The following is a 20,277-nucleotide window of genomic DNA, read 5'->3' on the forward strand; positions in this document are numbered from 1 at the left end:
GGACTGCAGCGGTTCAAGAAGGCAGCTCACCACCACCTTCTCAAGGGCAATTAGGAATGGGCAATAAATGCTGGGCCATCCAGCAACGCCCACATCCCTTGAATGAATAAAAATTACAACCCAGAAAACAGGGTGCATGGGTGATGGACAGGGATGGAATTGTTTGTCTTCTAATGATGTTACGTTGTTGTACACATTTACAGCAACAGGTGGAGCCATTCAGCCCCTTGATCCTGGTCCCAATTTAATTCCATGATGGCTGTTTGGCATCGCAAATCCATTTCCCTGCCTTTTGATCCTGATCCACTGATAAACTTAGGAACATCAGAACATGAGGAGGCCATTCAGCCCCTCAGGTCTGTTCCATCATTCAATTCAATTATGGCTGATTTGTATATTAACCCCCTCCACCCCACTTGGTTCCATATTCCTTAATACCCTTCCTGACATAAATCTCTCAATCTAATTTTACATATTATCAGTTGACATTTCAAAGCAGTAACTGTGTTTGGGATGTTGGGTAAACTGAAGACAGGAGTTAAAGGGACAGTATTTGCCTGGAGAGTGGAGGTGACATTGTTCCCTGGTTGAGAGGTTAAACAGAAAGTTCCTAGACTGTCGAGGGAAGGAGTTTTGTTTCTGGACCAAACTCTACTCCACCCCAGATGGGACTTGAACCCACAATCCCTGGCTTAGGAGGCCAGTGCCTTATCCATTAGGCCACTGGGGCTGGACAAAATAGGGTTCGGTATTGTAACTTTGACCCTTTGTCTCGATGTAATCGCTGCCAAATTTGATGCCTTTTTGTGGGCCAGCCCTTTCTTTTCATCCACAGCCAGATTGGATCAATTCCAAACATTCCAGTAATGAGCTGACAGGATCAGGATTTGCTTTTTGTGTGTCAGTAATTAATGCTGGCAAAGTGTAGATTGTATGTGAGAAGCAATTGTCTTTTTGGAAGTTTCCTTGCTTGTCCCGACTCGAAGTTTCAGTGATTTCCCCAACCCAGATTCCCGGCCAATTCCTTGACCTCGCTGTCTCACCTGGTCTCACTACTCTCATCGTATCAATCACAGAGAAGGCCATCTCTGATCACTTCCATGTGTTACTCAGCATCCACATCCTCCTCCCACATTCCAGCTCTACCTCCTTCTGTATCCGTCCCTGGAAAAAACTATTCCCCAAATCACTAACAACTGTACTCTCCAAATCCCAACTGTCTCGGTCTTTGGGCCTCCGTTCACCACAACATTTCTGCAGCTCCTGATTTACTCATCCCCACCCTCACCTCCACCTGAGATGCCCGAGGCCCCAATAAAACCATTCCCCTCTCTCACCCTGGCCCTTTCCCCAGGTACAAACTTCATATCCACTCCCTTAAGTCCAAGAGACACAGACTTGAAAGGTTATCGTGGACAACTGGTTAACCATCCACTGCCAGTGGACATCAAGGGACAGTTTAGATGGAGCTTGACTCTGTATCTAACCCGTACTGTACCTTCTCTGTGAGTGTTTGATGGGACAGAGTCAATGTGGAGAAGTTATTCCATCCCCATTTTAAATGTGAAGTTATTCCTTCAAAATCATATCCCAGTATTTTTTAAATGAGGGTTTCTGCCTCTATCATCCTTTCAGACAGTGATTTCCAGACCCTCACCACCCTCTGGGTGAAAATATTACTCCTCAACTCCCCTCTAATTCTTCCATCAATTACTTTAAATCTCTGCTCCCTGGATATTGACCTCTCTGCTCAGGGAAATAAGATTGAAACAATCCCATCAGCTGCCTCTGCCACTTCCCTCCCTTCCACTAACCCACCTGGTCAAACTTTCATTAATGCTCCCCCATGCCCTCGCCCTGAACTCACATCTTTCTCTAGTTTCTCTTCTATCCCCCCTCATACCCTCTCTGAGCTCATCTTGACCACGAGACCCACCTCCTGTTCCCTCGACCCTATTCTCACTAAACTGCTAATCACCCAACTTCCCCTCCTGGTCCCCATGTTAGCTGATATTGTTCATGGTTCTCCCTCCTCAGATGTTGTCCCTCTTCTTTAAATTTGTTGTTATCACCCCTCTCCTCAAAAAACTAACCCTCATCCAATCTCCAACCTCCGTTTCCTCTCCAAAGTCCTTGAACGTGTTGTTGCCTCCCAAATTCTGGAAAGGGACATGGGGTCAGGAGAGAGGTGAGGGGCAGAGCCACGGGTCAGACAATTGGTGTGGTACCAGCAACAGATAGGTCTGTTGCGGAATGAGGGATCACTCCCTAAGTCACTACCTCAGTCCCAGAGTCAGTCATATCTTACTTCTGACCCCTCTCTCCTGTGCCCCCTCTCTCCTGTGTCCCTCTCTGCTTTGCCTCTCTCCTGTACTACTCTCTCACTCTCTCCTTTGCTTCTCTTTACTTTGCCTCTTTCTGCTGTGTCCCTCTCTCCTGTGCATGTGCTGATCCCACCACTGCACATCATCACTGCCTTCGATGCTGTGGGTCTTCCTCTTCTGATCTACTGTCAAACACATCCGAGGTTACACTTCCCACACTGACGTTGTCACTTTGAAAACCTCCGAGGATGAAGAATGCTATTCCCACACTGGAAATCCCTGTCAAACGTTTGCAGGGGGAGCTGAGACATCAGCTGCAATAAGTGAGGTTTTATTCAGATGGGACAATGACAAGTTTAAATCTCCACCTGATCTGCTGCTCAAAGTCGCCTCCGTTTCACCGGTCAGTTTCCCAAGCTTCAGGACACTCATGTTACTCCAGAAATAAAAGCAAAGAACTGCGGATGCTGGAAATCCAAAACAAAAACAAAAACAGAAATACCTGGAAAAACTCAGCAGGTCTGGCAGCATCGGCGGAGAAGAGCATAGTTGACGTTTCGAGTCCTCATGACCCTTCAACAGAACATACTCCAGAAATATTTGGATTGGTTGTGAGAGACGTCAATCAGAGAGCCCACCCACTCTGCCCATTCTCTCCTCTTCCTCAGCTGCTTCACTTCCTGTAGGGACTCAAAACCAACTCAGGAGATGGTGAGTGAAAGAACAGAATTCATAATAATTACATTGCATAATATCCACACTAATGTTCAGACAGTCTGACTATCCTGTGGGGAATCAGGTGTGGAAATGCCCCTTATGCTGTGTGAGAAGATCCAGCTGAGAGAGCTGTTTACTGGGTGCTTTGTGCTGTTTGACTGGAGCTGTGTGTTGGATATTGAGTGTGTTTATTGGAAGCATTTCCCTTCTGATTTACAGACTGAGTTTTGTTGATGGGTCATTATTGAATATGAGAAGGTGAGGTGTAATTATCTGGGAGGTGCAGAGTGTCTGAGGATTCTTACTGATTTCCTATTGTTGAGTTCTGTGTGTGTGTGTTGGGAGCTGGTTATTATCCTGTGGACTGTGAATGGTCAGTTCTGTCTGTGTGTTGGAAGCTGTTTTTATGCTCTAGACTATAATTTATACAGTTCCTCTGAGGGGATGTTCCCAGTCGGAGCGGCAGGACTGAGGGAGAGCTGCCTCCTCGGAAATTTCTTTAAAGATTTTACCTGAAGGCCTCGGCCTTTCCCAAAAGCCTGGGCTTGGATTTGATAGTTTTGCCCAGTGCTGTGGCTGATAGCTGAATTTGGGATGTGCAGCCTGAGCGAGTGCAGTGTATCTAATTTCCCAGGATAAACCAGAACTCTTCAATCAGCTACACTGAAGCAATATTTTCCTTACCTTATAGCAATTCCTGTTCAGTCTGTTTTCTTCAAACAAATTTGGAAAATAAGGGGAGAAATTTCAAAATCTCCATTGAATTAACATTTTTCCTGAGTGTCTTTTTTATATTAAACACATATTTTAAGGGTAAAACTGGTCTTCGCCAACACGACTCGAGCTCATAGTGAATTGATAGCCCATTTTACACTCCGTCCGACTGTCTTTTCCGTTGTCCTCACAGTGCCTGGGAAGATGGGGTCTGGGCAGAGGAAAGAAAGTCACGTTGTCTGCTCCTGGTCACTATCCAGTGTCCCTGCTGGAAACAGGGTGTGTGACAGTCAAGTGAGGAAAAAGAAATGACTTGCATCTGATCCCCCACACAGGGGAACAGCAGACTGGCACTCACTGTGGAACAGTCTCTATCTGAGGAGTCAGCCCCTTCAGCATAGGAGGAGAGGGATTTGGAGGAATTCATGTTTCCTTTTCCTGTTTTACAGAAGGATTGCACCATACTACACCAGAGAATACAGAGAGGATAGACACCGCAGATAGATCCTGACCATCACCCAAGGAACAACTACACATCTGTGGGAAGACAGCCATACCTTCACAGCATTGCTCAACACAGAGAAGGTTGGGCAGTGAAACCATCATCTGGAAATCGGTCGGGTCAGGAAAGCTTTGACATATCATCAGATCTGAAACTGGTCTGTGATGTGGAACCTTCCATCAGAACCAACCTTTCCAAAGGTTCGGCTGTAGGCGATCGGTCAGGGCGAGGCTGGGAAGAAGCGTGAGTGGGCTCCAAGTGCGGTGAGAGCTTCAATCATTCATCGAGCCTCATGAGCCACTGACTCTTTCTTTCAAGTGAGAGGCTGTTCAAGTGTGAGGTGTGTGAGGAGGACTCCACAGGCTCATTAAATCTCTGAAAACACAAGGTGAATGTTGTCCTACCTGTAATACAAGTTCAGCCACATGGAAAAGAAACCATTCAAATGTGAGATATGTGATTAATCATTCTCACGCATATCTTACTTTCGTCTACACGAATGCAGTCACACTGGTCAGAAACCATTCACTTGTGAGATGTGTGATAAATGATTTATCGCATTTCTCAAACCTCCACTCACACCAACGTATTCACACAGGTGAGAAACCATTCATGTGTGAGAAATCATTCTCACAGTCATCGATCCTTCGCGCACACCAACACATTCATACAGAGGAGAAGCTGTACTCCTGTGAGGTGTGTGGCAAAACCTTCACACAGTCATCGAACCTCTTGTTCCACAGGACAATCCACACAGGGGAGAAACCCTTCCAGTGTGAGGTTTGCAGTAAAGATTTTGCAACATCCACGAGGCTCCTGAGACACCAGAGGATTCAGACCGGAGAGAAACCCTTCAGGTGTGAGGTTTATGAGATGTCTTTCATCCAACCCTCCGATCTCCTGACGCACCAGAGGATTCACACTGAGGAGAAATCCTTCAAGTGTGAGGTGTGCAACCGAGCATTCACACAGTCATCAACGCTTGTGCAACATCGATGCGTTCACATAGGGGAGAAACCATTCAAGTGTGAAGTGTGTGACAAATCATTCTCACGCTCATCTCACTTTCGTGTACACCAACGCATTCACATAGGGGAGAAAACATTCACCTGCGAAGTGTGTGACAAATCATTCTCGCGGTCATCAACCCTCCATGAACACCAGTGTCTTCACACAGGGGACAAACCTTTCACGTGTGAAGTGTGTAATAAGGACTTTGCACAATTATCAGGCCTGTTAAATCACTGGCACATTCATATAGGGGAGAAGCCATTCAAAAGTGAGATGTGTGACCAAGCATTCACAGAGTCAGCGACGCTCATGAAACACTGACACGTCCACACTGTGGAAAAGATGTTTCAGTGTGAGGTATGTCAAAGGCTTCTTTAGATCATTGTCCTTGAGACGATTCACACAGGAGAATCCATTCAATTGTGAGGTGCATGAACGAGCTTTCATACTGTCATAAACACTTGTGCAATGCCAACTCATTCACACTGGGGAGAAGCCATTCAAGTATGAAGTGTGTAATGAGGTCTCTGCACAATTCTGAGCCATTGTGAATCACCGGCACGTTCACACTGGAGAGAAACCGTTCATGTGCGAGGTATACGACAAAACCTTCACAAACTCGTCAAAGCTCCTGCTCCATCTCTTCAAGTGCAAGATTAACGATGAAGTTCTCCTGAAGTCTTTGAACCTCCTGCAACTGCAGCGGATTCGCACAGGAGAGGAACCATTCAGGTGTGTGACAAGGCTTTCACACAGTCAGTGTATCTCCTGGTCCATCAACACTCACACAGGGGAGAAGCCCTGTCGGTATGAGTTCTGTAAAGAAGCCTTCACAGAGTTGTTGGACCTCCTGGAACATCAGCGAACCCACAAGGGAGACAAACCCTTCCAGTGTGACATGTGCCAGGATTGTTTCACCTACTCCTCTCTCAACATACACAAACATCTCCACACGGACATGGAGCCGGGTCACCTGCTTCCGTTACACTGAGAGTTGTCTGTGTTGTTTACCCTCCAGTGCTCACACAGGAGGGCTGTCGTTCCAAAGCACTGTCTTTCTCAGCAGTGTTTCCCTTGAACCTCTTCCATCATCAGTCCAGTCATTTCAAGATGGTCAATTGAACCTTTGACCAGATCGCCAAACATCATCAATATGCATAGAAGCTCCTGTATAAACTCAGCATCCTCTCAATGCAGCTTCAGGTACAAGTCACTCATTACAGAAACCCAAAATAATTGTGAATTAAATATCTGTCATTGTCCCCAAGTGTGAATACCTTGCAGCTCCCTCTGAATAAAACAATCTGAATCTTCTTCTGATCTTTAACAATTAACCCCCACCCAGGTTTACTGTCAGACAGACTCCAGCACAGGTCACATGACCCATTTCAGTTACCCTGAATTTAAAGGGACAGTCCCGAACAAGGGCGGAAATTTTAAAATCGAGGTGTTGCTTGACCAGCAGCCAGTGTAGATCAGTGAGCACAGGGGTGATTGGGGAATGGGTCTCAGTGTCAGTTAGGACATGGGCAGCAGAGTTTTGGAGAAGCTCAAGATCCACTGTGAGCAGAATTCAAACCTCTAGGAAAACTCCATCGGGATTTAAGAGTCCACTTGGTAATAGTGGCTGTGAAAGAATGATGCAGAAATAATTCCACAATGAAAGCCTGAACTGATGGTTGATCAGCTGCGGGTGGCAGTGCTATCCTGTATGTCACTAACTGTCAGACACTGGCTGCCAGCTGCTGGTGTGTGATGTATCCTGCCATGGCTCTTGTTATTAGACAACTATCTACATTTACCAGAAATAAGATTAAAAATTGTCCCTGATGGGAACAAAAAGAAAAAAAAAAATCTCCTCATCAATCATCTCACCCTCTCTTACTACCGGACTCTCCGACTTGAGTGTTTTTGTTAAAGAAATAAATTCCTGACTCTTTGCTCCCCCGATTTATTCATTCCCGGAGTCTTTCCTCTGAACTCATTGTAACGTCAAATTTTGGTCAGTTTGAGAATTGTGAGAATCCTCTGGTGTTTGTATCAGTCTGTTCCTCCCTCGGTTCTCTATGCTGACTGTCAGGGAATTCACTTTTACAATGTTCATGAGGCAAAACAAATTAAACTATGTTAAAAAACCATTGCAATTGCCATTAATAACCCGATAACTATTTTTCTTTTTCAGACTGACTGCAATACTAATATGGTCAGCAATACATCTGCTTAAAATGCTTTTTTAATCTGATTTTCAGATGGGGAATTTTTACCTGTTCACATCTTTTGATAATATTTGAGTGTTTGGGTAAAATGTTGAATACATATTTCACCAGGAAATCTAGTTTAACTTGGTTAACCTCACCAGCTTGTTCACCCACAAAAGTAATTCCTGCTGCACACGATCATATAACCCAGTTCATACCCACTCAATCGAAACAAAACTGAACTGGTGTCTGTGCAGCGGTGGTACAACCTCAAATGTAAATGAACACTGGTGCTCTCGAGTGATTCATGCGTGGTATTTCTACACACCTCAACCAATCCCAGTTCTTCAGTGAGCATTGACTGAATTACTAGATTCACAAGAAAATGTCCTGAGCAATCAGCCTCGCCGCCCTTCCCAAATCCAGCCCTGCTTTCCCAGCACTTGTCTGACTGGCGCTCACACAGGATTGTGACTGGTTTCAAAGGCCAGATGTCCATTGGAGTGAATGGGATATGTACCCCTTTCAGGAGCAATGATGGGAGCAGAACAAACTTCACGGAGCAAGTGTTGAAAGTGAGTGTTAGATCAGGCAATGCGGCAGTAAAGTGACAATGAAATGAAAGGAACGACGTAAAGGAGGGATAGTGATTGTGGAAGGGAGAAATATCTAGGAGAAGATATAGGTTTGAATTCTGGAGCATCAAGAACAGAAACTGAGCTGGGTTTGGAAGGAATAAATAGGGATTTTCATCAAAAAATATTTCTTCATGTAAAAAAGATTGATTCATCACTGAATTCTTTCAGAAGATGACACAGAGAGGAAATACTTTTTAAAAAATTCCTGCCCTGACTTGGATTTGAACCAAGGTTACTGCAGCCACAACCCAGAGAACTAAACAATACATGAAGGGTCAATGGGTGCACGAATGATTTATCACACACCTCACGCATGAACATCTCCCCCCCAGTGTGAATGCATCAGTTTTCCTTGAATGTCGATGACTGTGTGAATGCTTTGTTGCACATCTCACACTTGAATAGTTTGTTCCCTGTGTGAATCATCTGCTGTTTAAGGAGATTCCAAGATGTCACAAAAACTCTAATCACAAACCTCACACTTGAAGGGTTTCTCCTCTGTACGATTTGTCTGATGGTCCAGGAATCTTGAAAACCCTGTGAAGGCTTTATCACACACCTCATGCTTGACTAGTATCTCCCTTGTGTGAATGTATTGGTGTGCACTGAAGTGCCCGAGACCCAACAATCTTCAGCTGCTTCACCAGTGACTTTCCTTCCATCATAAGGTCAGAAGTGGGGATGTTCGCTGATGATTGCACAATGTTCAGCACCATTCACGACTCCTCAGATACTGAAGCAGTCTATGCCCAAATGCAGCAAGACCTGGACAATATCCAGGCTTGGGCTGACAAGTGGCAAGTAACATTCACGCCACACAAGCATCAGGCAATGACCATCTCCAACAAGAGAGAATCCACCATCGCCCCTTGATGTTCAATGACATTAGCATCGCTGAATCCCCCACTAGCAACATCCTGGGCGTTACCATTGACCAGAAATGAACTGGACTAGACATACAAATACTGCGGCTACAAGAGCAGGTCAGAGGCTAGGAATCGTGCAGAGAGTAACTCATTTCCTGACTCCCCAAAGCTGGTCCACCATCTACAAGTCAGGAGTGTGATGGAATACTCCCCACTCGGCTGGATGAGTCCAGCTCCGACAACACTGAAGAAGCTTGAATGGTGGAGGGTAGAAGGGGTTAAACGGCTGCGATCCTGGTCCCCGCCGCCCGGGGCTGGAATTTACAGGTGCGCACCTCCAATTCCAGCCCCGCTCACGTGAAGCCGCATGGGCTCGCGCTTTCTCAGATTCGAACTCCCGAACGCTGGGCGCCAACTGTCGCTGCGCTCGTAGAACTACAACACCCATCAGGCACCGCGGGCTGTTTTTCCCGCCCGATTCCTCACTGCCATCCGCGCTGGCGATTGGGCTCCATGCACTATGGCTAATGTAGTTCCGAGTGGGCGCTTCTCCAAGTGTCTGCGCAGAACCGCAGGACTCCGTACAGTCCCGCCTCTCTTCTATGACTGGCTGTTCTGTGCGATTGACATGAACATTGTGGGTGGGATTGCAAAGTGTTTCTGTCCCCAATTGGCTGTGAGAGACGTTAATCAGAGAGCCCACCCACAGCTGCTTCACTTCCTTTAAGGACTGAAAACCAAGTGAGGAGATGGTGAGTGAAGGAACAGAAGTTATAATAATTACATCACATAATATCCACACTAATGTTCAGGACTGAATATCCAGTGAGTGAAGGAGCAGAGTTTATACAGATTGTATCCCATAATATCCACACTGATGTTCAGGGTTGAATATCCAGGGTGAAGGAAGATTCTTGTGATGTATGGTCTCTGGATAGTGTCCTGGTGGTGGAGGGAGTGGGTATTGAGTCTAATGGTAGTGGCTCTGATTAGGGGACCGGCTGTGTTCCTGATCCTGTCCGGACTCTTCAGTGCTGTAGATGTTCCCATCCATGTGAATGGTGAGTTTTCTATCACACTCCTGACTTGAGCCTTCTCGACAGTGGGGAGCATTTGAGTGGTCTGGAGGGGAGTTCTGAGAGAATGGGATGGAGTCCTTACAGGATTCTCTCAGTTCCTTCGCCTCCGTCACATCTGTTCTGATGATGCTACCTTCAAAAACAGTTCCTCTGACATGTCCTCCTTCTTCCTTAACCGAGGTTTTCCACCCACGGTCGTTGAAAGGGCCCTCAACCGTATCCGGCCCATCTCCCGCGCATCCGCCCTCACGCCTTCTCCTCCCTCCCAGAAACATGATAGGGTCCCCCTTGTCCTCACTTATCACCCCACCAGCCTCCGCATTCAAAGGATCATCCTCCGCCAACTCCAGCATGATGCCACCACCAAACATATCTTCCCTTCACCCCCCCTGGCGGCATTCTGTAGGAGTCGTTCCCTTTGGGACACGCTGGTCCACTCCTCCATCACCCCCTACTCCTCAACCCCCACCTATGGCACCTCCCCATGCCCACTCAGAAGATGCAACACCTGCCCCTTCACTTCCTCTCTTCTCACTGTCCAAGGGCCCAAACATTCCTTTCAAGTGAAGCAGCATTTCACTTGCATTTCCCGTAACTTAGTCTACTGCATTCGTTGCTCCCAATGCGGTCTCCTCTACATTGGAGAGACCAAACGCAAACTGGGTGACCGCTTTGCAGAACACCTGCGGTCTGTCCGCAAGAAAGACCCAAACCTCTCTGTCGCTTGCCATTTTAACACGCCACCCTGCACTCCTGCCCACATGTCTGTCCTTGGCTTGCTGCATTTTTCCAGTGAAGCCCAACGCAAACTGGAGGAACAGCACCTCATCTTCCGACTAGGCACCTTACAGCCTTCCGGGCTGAATGTTGAATTCAACAACTTTAGATCTTAAACTCCCTCCCCCATCCCCACCCCCTTCCCGTTTCTTGCCCCTCCCTTTTGTTTTTTCCAATAATTTGTATAGATTTTTCTTTTCCCACCTATTTCCATTATTTTTAAATCTATAACTGTAATACCCTGTCGTCAGTCTTTCCACCCCACCCCCACTAGAGCTGTACCTTGAGTGTCCTGCCATCCATTCTTAATTAGCACATTTTCTTAGCTAATATCACCACCTTCAACACCTCTTTGATCCTTTTGTCTGTGACATCTTTTGATTATCTGCTCCTATCACTGCTTGCTTGTCCCTACAACCAATCCCCCCACCCAACTTCTCCCCCCCCCCCCCCCAACCTTAAACCAGCTTATATTTCATCCCTCTCCTAACTTTACTCAGTTCTGCCGAAGGGTCATGAGGACTCGAAACGTCAACTCTTTTCTTCTCCGCCGATGCTGCCAGACCTGCTGAGTTTTTCCAGGTAATTCTGTTTTTGTTTTGGATTTCCAGCATCCGCAGTAGTTTTTTTGTTTTTAACCCATTGTATTCCTGTCTGAGATAGGCCAGATGGCTTCTGGTGGAAAGATGTAAATAAAGGGCAATCAAATTTATCTAGCAACAGGTAGAGCCACTCATAGAACAATAATAGCCTGACTCTGAAATGGGGTGATGATCATCCAGAGGTTAAAAAGAAGGGTTCGTGAGGTTTTATTGTGAGTCAGATTGTGGAGACTCCAGAGTGTGATGTATTTTTTAAGAACAGAGAGGGAGAGACAATAGAGACAGAATGACACTGTTCTAAGCAGTGTGCAGGCACAGAGGGATTTGGTGGTACATGTACATAGATGTTTGTAGCTGGGCGGACGTATTGAGAGTGTAATTAGCAAAGTATAGGGGATTTTGAGCTTCATATTTAGAGGTATTGAGTACAAAAGCAGCTAGGTTATGGTCAACCTATATACAACAGTAATTAGCCTACAAATAGAATATGTTGTCCAGTTCTGGTCTCCATAATTTATGAAGGATGTGAAGGTCCTTGAGATGGTGCAGAGGAGATTTATCAGAATGGTTCCGGGGTGAGGGATTTGAATTACAAGATTTGGTTGGTGAAGCTGTTCTCCTTGTATCAAAGGGGATTGAGGAGAGATTTGATAGATGTATACAAGATTATGACAGCTTTAGATTAAGTAGACAAAGAAAAGCTGTTCCCATTAGCTGGAACACTAGCCACGCAGGCTCTGCTGGGGCCCATTCCGAGTGTTCACTAAACCAGCAGTGCAGATCGTGCTTGGCTGGATGTGACATTCATGGAAATGAGGAGGCAACAGAAAGGGAAATGCCTTTTTCCAAAGATATCACCAGAAAGCAGAGACACTCCCCGTGTGTGTGATTATAAAAGCAGCAAACACTCCGAGATTAGATACAGAACATTTCTGCACCAGCATTCTGATCCTGACTCTGAGGAACTCCTCTGAAGATGATGAAAGGACTGGTCTTGGTGCTTTCAGTTCTGGTACTGACTCAGCCCAGTCCCATCAGTGGGTGGCCGAACTCTATAGGTACAGATCTGTATATTTCACTGATCTCTCAGCAGCCAGTGCTCTTCAGTTTCATTTTTTTAAGATTTTTTTTCATGTAATAGTTTGGTTGGTTTTGTAAAGGTGATTATGAGATAAGAAAAATTGAAGAGTTTAATGTAAACCAGTTCCACAGGTAAATCCCCTGATGGTTTAGTCACTATTTGAGTGGGTCGAGGGGATGGTGGGTGTTGGGAGCTGATCCAAACAGACCAACAATGAAAAACAAATTACTTGGTAGGGCCGATTTGTTAGACCATACCCAGAGCACAGATCCAGATGGGAGACTCTATCGTTGCCCTCAGTACCCAGGGATTACAGAGGGGGAATTCACAGTTGCTGCTCCCGATCACTGCTACCTGCTGCAGAGTGAGAGAGTGTGGACTGTGTGTGAGGACAGGATCGGGAGTTCCTTCAGTCCCTTTCCTCCAAACTCACTGTCCAGTCTCCCAGGTGAAGAATGGATAATTGGGAGTCAACTTTTCATTCTATGAGGGGAGGGGAAATGAGAGTAAAATGATTTCAAACAGGTTTATTTAAATGGATTAACACTGCAGCTTTCATAGAGATGGGGATGTGAGAAGACGGATTAAGTAGATGTGACAAGGGGTGAAATGATTCATTGTCAGTAATTGGGTGTCAGTCTCTGTCTCAGTCAGGAGTTGAGTGAACAAGCTGTGGGTTGATGCCCCACTCCAGTACACACAGCCCTGCACTGCTGGGGATGTCATGTTTTGGATGAAACAATAAACAGAGACTTTGTTGACCTGTTCATGGGACAGGGAATATCTGGTATATTATGGGAGAAGCTGGGAGTTCTCCCAGTGTCCTGGACCAACATCACTGTCTCCACCAACATGTCCAGAAACTCTCCGTCTGTCAGGTGTCAGTTGTGGAGCTTTGCTGTAAGCAGATTGTAGTATAAGGGTCTGGCATATAAAGTGTTAACGTGGGACTGAGTACAGTACCACCCACACGGTGATGTAAGAGAACACATGACCTCTCTAGGTCCTAGAGGTCAGTGTTGTGTTGGACAGAGCTGTGTGTAGAAGCAAGCATGGAGACAGCTCCTAGCTTGAACCCTTTACTGTACATTTGTACATCGTTCTAATTAATAGACTTATAGTTAACCTATTTAAGACTACAAAGACTTTTCTAAGACCTACTAAACTGTAACCAACACTCTACAAAACTCTCAGTTCCTCCCCGATCCAATCCAGCTCCCAATTCTCTCTTCAGGCAAGAGTTAAGGTTGATATCTGGCCTAGAGTCAGTCGCAGTAACAGTGACAGACTCAGCTTCATGTTTTCTTATTGTTCTCTGTTCCTCAGTGTATAGATGATTCACTCAATACATTCTTTGTTTTGAATTTCAGTGCCCAAGGACACGTGCAGAGAATTTGGAGGAACTTGTCATTCCGCCTGTCAAAGTACCGACATGGTACTTACGGGACTAAGAACTTCTTATTGCCATGATCCAAGAAAAAAATATTGTTGCAAGCCAAGATCGGAGATCTAGTGATGGACTGGCAGCAGCCCAAGCTCTCCATGTTCTCAATGAATGAAACCTTTGTTCCTGGGAAACAGGCTCTTTTTGATTGTTTCACTCTCCTAAGCCCTGACCCTGTATTCCTGCTGTCTGAATAATGGGTTGTAATCAGAAATAAAACTGACTGCATTGATCACTGCTTCATATCCCTGTCTTGTTTCTCTTTAGGATCAGTGTGTCTGAAAACAAGGCGTCCAGGGTGGAATGAGACTGGGAGCAGATGTGGGAATTCCAGAAATTGGGAAGGGGAGGGAAACACTGGAAGTTCAGAATAATGATTCAGATATGGACTGAGATAAGACAGGAGTCCCGCAGTGTCAGCACTCTGACCATTCACGGTTCAAGATATCTCATAAATACCGGGGTGTGTAGAAGGAGGTGAGGGTCTGGAAGTGGTTTAAGGTTATGGGGAAACTGGTTCAGGAGCTGGAGAATTGATTCAGGGGCTGGGGAAGGTTTCAGAGGGAGGGTAAGAGGTTCAGCAGGCAGACAAGGGCTCTGGGCCAGAGCAATGATTTCAGCTGATAAAGTGGTTCACGGACTGGGAAAGTAATTCAGGGGGTGGTGCAGGGGTTCAGAGGGTGGGGAAAGGGTTCAGTGGGTGGGAAGTGTTTCAGTAGGAGGGGAAGGGTGAACGTATGTGAGGAAAGGCTCTATTGGGTGGGGAGATATTTCACTGGTTTGGGAAAGGTTTCAATGGATGGGGAAGGGGATCCGGGGGAGGGGAAGAGTTTCAGTGGGTGGGGAAAGGGATCGGGGGAGGGGAAGAGTTTCAGTGGGTGGGGAAAGGGATCGGGGGAGGGGAAGAGTTTCAGTGGGTGGGGAAAGGGATCAGGGGGAGGGGAAGAGTTTCAGTGAGTGGGGAAGGGGATTGTGGGGAGTGGAAGGGTTTCAGTGGAAACGATTCTGTTCCCAGCCTTGGGACTTAACTGTTTCGAAACTGAATGTATTACAACAGAAATATTATGAGTTATTTTCTGCCGTGGCTTAGTTAGCACTATCAGGAGGTTGTGGGTTCAAGTCTCACTCCAGAGACCTGAGCACTGAAGCTGACACTCCAGCGTAGTACTGAGGGAGTGCTGCACTGTCAGAGGTAAAATATTTCAGATGAATTCCCTCTTGGCTGACTGGAAAAGATCCCAAGACACTATGTCATGGAACAGCAGGGAAGGAAACCCTGATGTCCTGGTCAATATGGATCCTGCAAGTAACAACAAAAAAACAGATTATCTGGTCATTATCACAGTGCTGTTTGTGGGAGCTTGCTGTGCTCACATTGGCTGCCACGTTTTCTAAATTACAATAGGGAGCACACTTCAACAGCACTTCACTGGCTGTAAACAGCTTTCAGATGTCTGAGTTCATGAAATTGATACATAACTGCAAGTGTTTGTTTCCTCGGGAAATGTTATACTTCCTGTGAACTGGAAATTATAAACCCATTGATGGAGAGAGTATACCAGCCCACAGTGACAATGACCAATATATTGTGTACAGGACTCTTACTGTAGGCTCCTGAGTGTTTCAGTGAATAGCAACACACCATGCTGACAAATCAGTTAAAACAAATTACTGCAGATACTGAAAATCCAGAACAAAAACAGAAAATGCTGGAAAAACTCAGCAAGCCTGACAGCATCTGTGGATCTGTGAAACTCTGAAGAAGGGTCATACGGACTCAAAATGTTCACTATGTTTCTCTCTCACAGATGCTGTCAGACCTGCTGACTAATCAGTTAGTCTGGGTTAAGTCAGGACGTGATTTATTGTGAGATATAAATCTATACAGAAGATTGATAAAAACAGCAGACAGATAACACAATATTCAGCAATGACCAAATGCAAGATATTTTCCAGAACATGAAATGAACCTTGGATCAGCATAACACAAACATATCACACCATTAGTACATCAAGGTTTGACAGGCTAAGGGAACTCAGATCTGTAAACACTCACCCCACTCCCTCACCATACTCTGGTTATTAGTCCTCTCAGACAGGAGACTGCAAACATTACCCATGGTATTAGCCAAACATTGTCACCTGAAGAGTTTTTGTCGATGATTCACATCACCAGTGAAAACAGGGTCCAGTTCTGCACCATTCTTATGGTGCCCCCAGTTCCCACATGCTTTTGCAAATGCAGTTGCTAAAAACATTGTTTTTCATTTTTGGGATCACTTCTGTTCAGCAACTTCATCCCCACTAGAGTCTACCTCCTGTAATAAAACATATCTTTTTATTTCTGCTGGACTGTGGATTAAAAGTTCAATGGCTGCAGTTTGAAAGACATGTCTACTGGAACCTGTGATGAATGTATACAATATTGCTGCCTGGAACAGACTGTACCATGAAAGATAGGATGGTGCTGAGGAGGAGTCTGGTCTAACAGGGAACTGCCTGGCAACAACATTTTTAATTGGCCCCTGACCAGGTGACCAGGGTTTGTGTGAGAGCAGTGCAGAAGAAAAAAGCTCCTAGCCTGAAAAGAGAAAATATCTAAAACCTCTTTCTCCTGTATGTGCAAGATTCCAGTAATTCTACAATAATAACTAACCGTTTTTTTCTCCTCATATCTCTATAACCTGCTCTCTCTGAAAAGCCACTATCAAGAGGAAAAGGGGAAAATCACCATTAGAGATATTGAAAACCAAGTTCTCAACCAGTGAACTAAAGACTGAAAGTGCTGGGAAGACCACCTCGTGTCATCAACAAAGAACTGAAAGGAATTTGGAAGACATTGATCAAAATCAATCCACCGAATCCTGTACTCTGGAATGGGTGCTATTGAACTGTTTTATCCCACCCTTAAAATCCATGTTTTTGTGTGTCTTATGTGTCTTGTACGTGTGTATAGGAATTTAAGAAGGGGTAGAGTTTAGGTTACAGAATTAGAAATTAGCAGTTCATGTTTCTTCCTTTTGCCACTGGTTAAGACAATTTGTTCAATAAACAGCTATTTACTTATTAAATTTACAAAGCTGGTGTTCGTATTCTGTGAACCTAAATTAAACAATTTGGTGGTTTGATCAAACTTTTCACATTTGTCGCGGTTCGGGGAGCAGTGAGGCTTTATATTGCAATGCACCATCCCCAGCGAATCGTGACACTCCCTGGACCATCACAGATCAGATGTTGTTGGGCCCTACTTTACTCAAAAGCACTCAGGGTTAAACCCAGCAGCTCCACCTCCATCGCCACTCCAGCTCAAACTGATGCAAACTTACACTGGAGAACAAGGATCAACTTGCACATCCAACAGCCACCCTAGTGCAAACCAGCACTGAATGACCTGTGTTTCTCGACTCGGTTCTGTGAGCGATGCATGCAAGAAGTACAAAACCAAAATATTGTGGATGCTGGAAATCTGAAATAAAAAGACGAAATACTGGAATACTCAGTAGGTCAGGCAGCATCTCTGGAGAGAGAAACAAAGTTAACATTAAAGGTGGCTGACTTTCCGTCAGCCTGCAATAAAACACTAAAATTTAGAGATTAATGGCAGCTGCAGTTCCCATAAACCCCCGCATCCCAGAAACCGCTCTATCATTTTCCCCAGGCGCTGGCAGTGCGCATGCTCTCCAGGTGGATCTGATTCAGCCTCTGAGAGCCGCACTCGCTGTTGCAGAGGATGCGCTCGGCCCCGCTCAGCTTCCTGGAGCCGCACCGAGTGCGTATGCCCCGCGCTGACAGGCAGAGCCGAAGTGCGGAAGTGGGGTGGGGGAGGGGGGGGGGGGGTGAGAGGGACTTTGCGCGCCTGCGCAGTGTGGCCCTTATGTTGAAGATAGACCGTATTCACCCGCGCTATGCATTCTGGTTAGGCCTGTCCGTCACGATCCAAGATTGAAATAACATAGAAACCGGCCATTCGGCGCTTTACCCGCCCAACCAATTAGTTCCTTCGCCTCCCTCATAAACTGCAGTTTTTTTTATTTTTCAGGTGTTCATGTTGAAAGTGGGAATACTGCTCAGTGTCAATTTCTGTCTGATTAACAGTCTTGTGAACTGCATTGGGATATTTTCCTACATTGAGGCGCTATGTAAATGTCAGTAATTGGTAGCTATAAGGAGTTTAGAGATCAGCCATGATCTAGTTGAATTGTGGGATAGTTTGGTGGGACTCCTTCGCTTCCTATGGTCACACAGGTAGATTGGGCATATGAGTGTCATATTGGAGCAAAATTGTTGAGTGTTGAACTGAACCCAGTCAGAGTCAGAACCTTCTGGGAAGGATATGGACGGTAACCAGTGGTTATAAAACTCAACCCAGTCAGAGTCAGCTACTTGTGGGGTGGGGTGGGGTAGGGTAACGTAGCCACTGCGAGGCGAACACCCTAATTCCCCAGCATCCCCACCTCCAATCCCACCAACGCCAGGCTCGTAAAATTCAGCTGAAGGTGTCAGCCTCCTGGCCCATCTCAGCTCCACTTCTGGGGGCTTGAGTTGTTGCCTTTGTGGCCAAAGCTGAGGCCAGGCCTCAGCGGGAGCCCCTCCCTGCTGCTGTGTTTTTGGAGCTCTGAGAGAGACAATATGACTGGACTTCACACAGCCTGCTGGGAATGAAGGAAATGGCCTCTTGGTCATTTTCTGGAATATGTGTGCTCTAATATGTGCAAAGTCATGGACACTACCAATGTCCTAGCTGACCACATGTGCAGGAAGTGCTGTCAGCTGCAGAAACTTGAGCTCCGGGTTTCAGGGCTCAAGCGGTGGCTGGATTCCCTGTGGTGCATCCGTTAGGCTGAGAGCTATGTGAATAGCACATTCAGTGAGGTGGTCACACTGCAGCTTAAGGGCCTGGAGACAGAGAGGGAATGGGTGACCACCAGGCAGTCCAAGAGAAGTAGGCAGGTAGTGCAGGAGTCCCATGCGGTCCTGCTCACAAATCGGTTTTCCCTTTTGGAAGCTGGTGAGGGTCCTGGTTCATCAGAGGAGTGCAGTCAGAGCCAGATTTGTGGCACCACGAGTGGTTCAGCTGTAAAGGAGGGGAGGAAGAAGAAAGAACACTAGTGATAGAGGATTCATTGGTTAGGGGAACAGACAGGCCATGGACATGACTCCAGGATGGTATGTTGCCACCCTCGTGCCAGGGTCAAGGATGTCACAGACTGGCTGCAGGACATTCTTCTGGGGGAGAGTGAACAGCCAGAGGTCATGGTCCACATTGGTACCAATGACTTAAGTAGGAAGTGGGGTGGGGGGGGGGGGTGGGGGAGGTGCTGTGGTCCTGCAATCAGAATTCAGGGAGCTAGGTAGAAAATTAACAAGCAGCACCTCTAATGTAGTAATCTCCGGATTACTCCCAGTGCCAGTGAGTACAGAAATAGGAGGATAAGGCAGATGAATGCGTGGCTGGAAAGATGGTGCAGGAGGGAGGGCTTTAGATTTCTGGGACACTGGGACTGGCTCTGGGGGAGATGGCACCTGTACAAGCCAGATTGCACCTGAACAGAGCTGGGACTGAGTTCCTTGCAGGGCGTTTTGCTCGTGTTGTTGGGAGGGCTTTAAACTAACTCGGCAGGGGTGTGGGAACCAAGAGAAAATATTAGAGGTGCACAAAATACTGAGAGGGACAGATGGCACTAGTATAGAGACTAGTAAGTAGATAGGGGAAGTCGGGGTAAGGGAGAAACTAACAAAATCTAAATCAGGGTTACTATCCATGTATGTGAATGCATGGAGTATAGTAAATAAGATTGGGGAGTTACAGGTGTAAATTGCCATGTGGAAGTATGATGTTGTGGCGATAACAGAGAACCTGGCTCAAGGAAGGGCAGAACTGGGTGTTAAATATTCTCAGGTACAAGGTGTTCAGAAGAGATAGGAAAGGAAGGAAAGGAGAAAGGGTGGCGGTACTGGTTAAGGAGAGCATTGCAGTGCTGGAGAAAGAGGATGTCCCAGAGGGTTCAAGGACAGAATCAATTTGATATCAGTTAAGGAATAAAAAGGGTGCAATTACATTGCTCGGTGTAGTCTATAGACCACCAAATAGTGAGAAGGACATAGAAGAACAAATCTGCAGGGAAATTACAGAGCGATACAGGCATTATAGAGTAGTTATAATGGGTGACTTTAATTACCCGAATGTAGACTGGGACATTGGTGGTGTAAAGGATGGAGAGGGGCAAAAGTTCCCAGATTGTGTTCAGGAGAATTTTCTACAGCAGTATGTGTCCAATCCAACAAGAAAAGATGCACTGTTGGACTTGGTTCTTGGAAATGAGG

General features: G+C 46.0%; 1 protein-coding gene, 1 non-coding gene and 1 pseudogene across 3 annotated transcripts in view; 1 reads left to right on the forward strand and 2 right to left on the reverse strand.

Moving 5' to 3' along the window:
• Positions 1–20,277, reverse strand: part of LOC144695281 (uncharacterized) — an 83,959-nt pseudogene that overhangs the window by 55,886 nt on the left and 7,796 nt on the right. The window contains exon 2 of the transcript XR_013579917.1: positions 8,426–8,719. The product of XR_013579917.1 is annotated as an uncharacterized LOC144695281 (transcript). The remainder of the gene's footprint in view (positions 1–8,425; positions 8,720–20,277) is intronic.
• LOC144695254 (uncharacterized) overlaps positions 1–20,277 on the forward strand; it is an 84,389-nt gene that overhangs the window by 23,439 nt on the left and 40,673 nt on the right. The gene's annotated exons all lie outside the window — the stretch shown is intronic.
• trnar-ccu (transfer RNA arginine (anticodon CCU)) lies at positions 658–730 on the reverse strand. Its single transcript has one exon. It is a non-coding gene; the product is annotated as a tRNA-Arg (tRNA).

Source organism: Cetorhinus maximus, chromosome 21, assembly GCF_964194155.1.
Source record: "Cetorhinus maximus chromosome 21, sCetMax3.hap1.1, whole genome shotgun sequence".
NCBI classification, from domain to species: domain Eukaryota; kingdom Metazoa; phylum Chordata; class Chondrichthyes; order Lamniformes; family Cetorhinidae; genus Cetorhinus; species Cetorhinus maximus.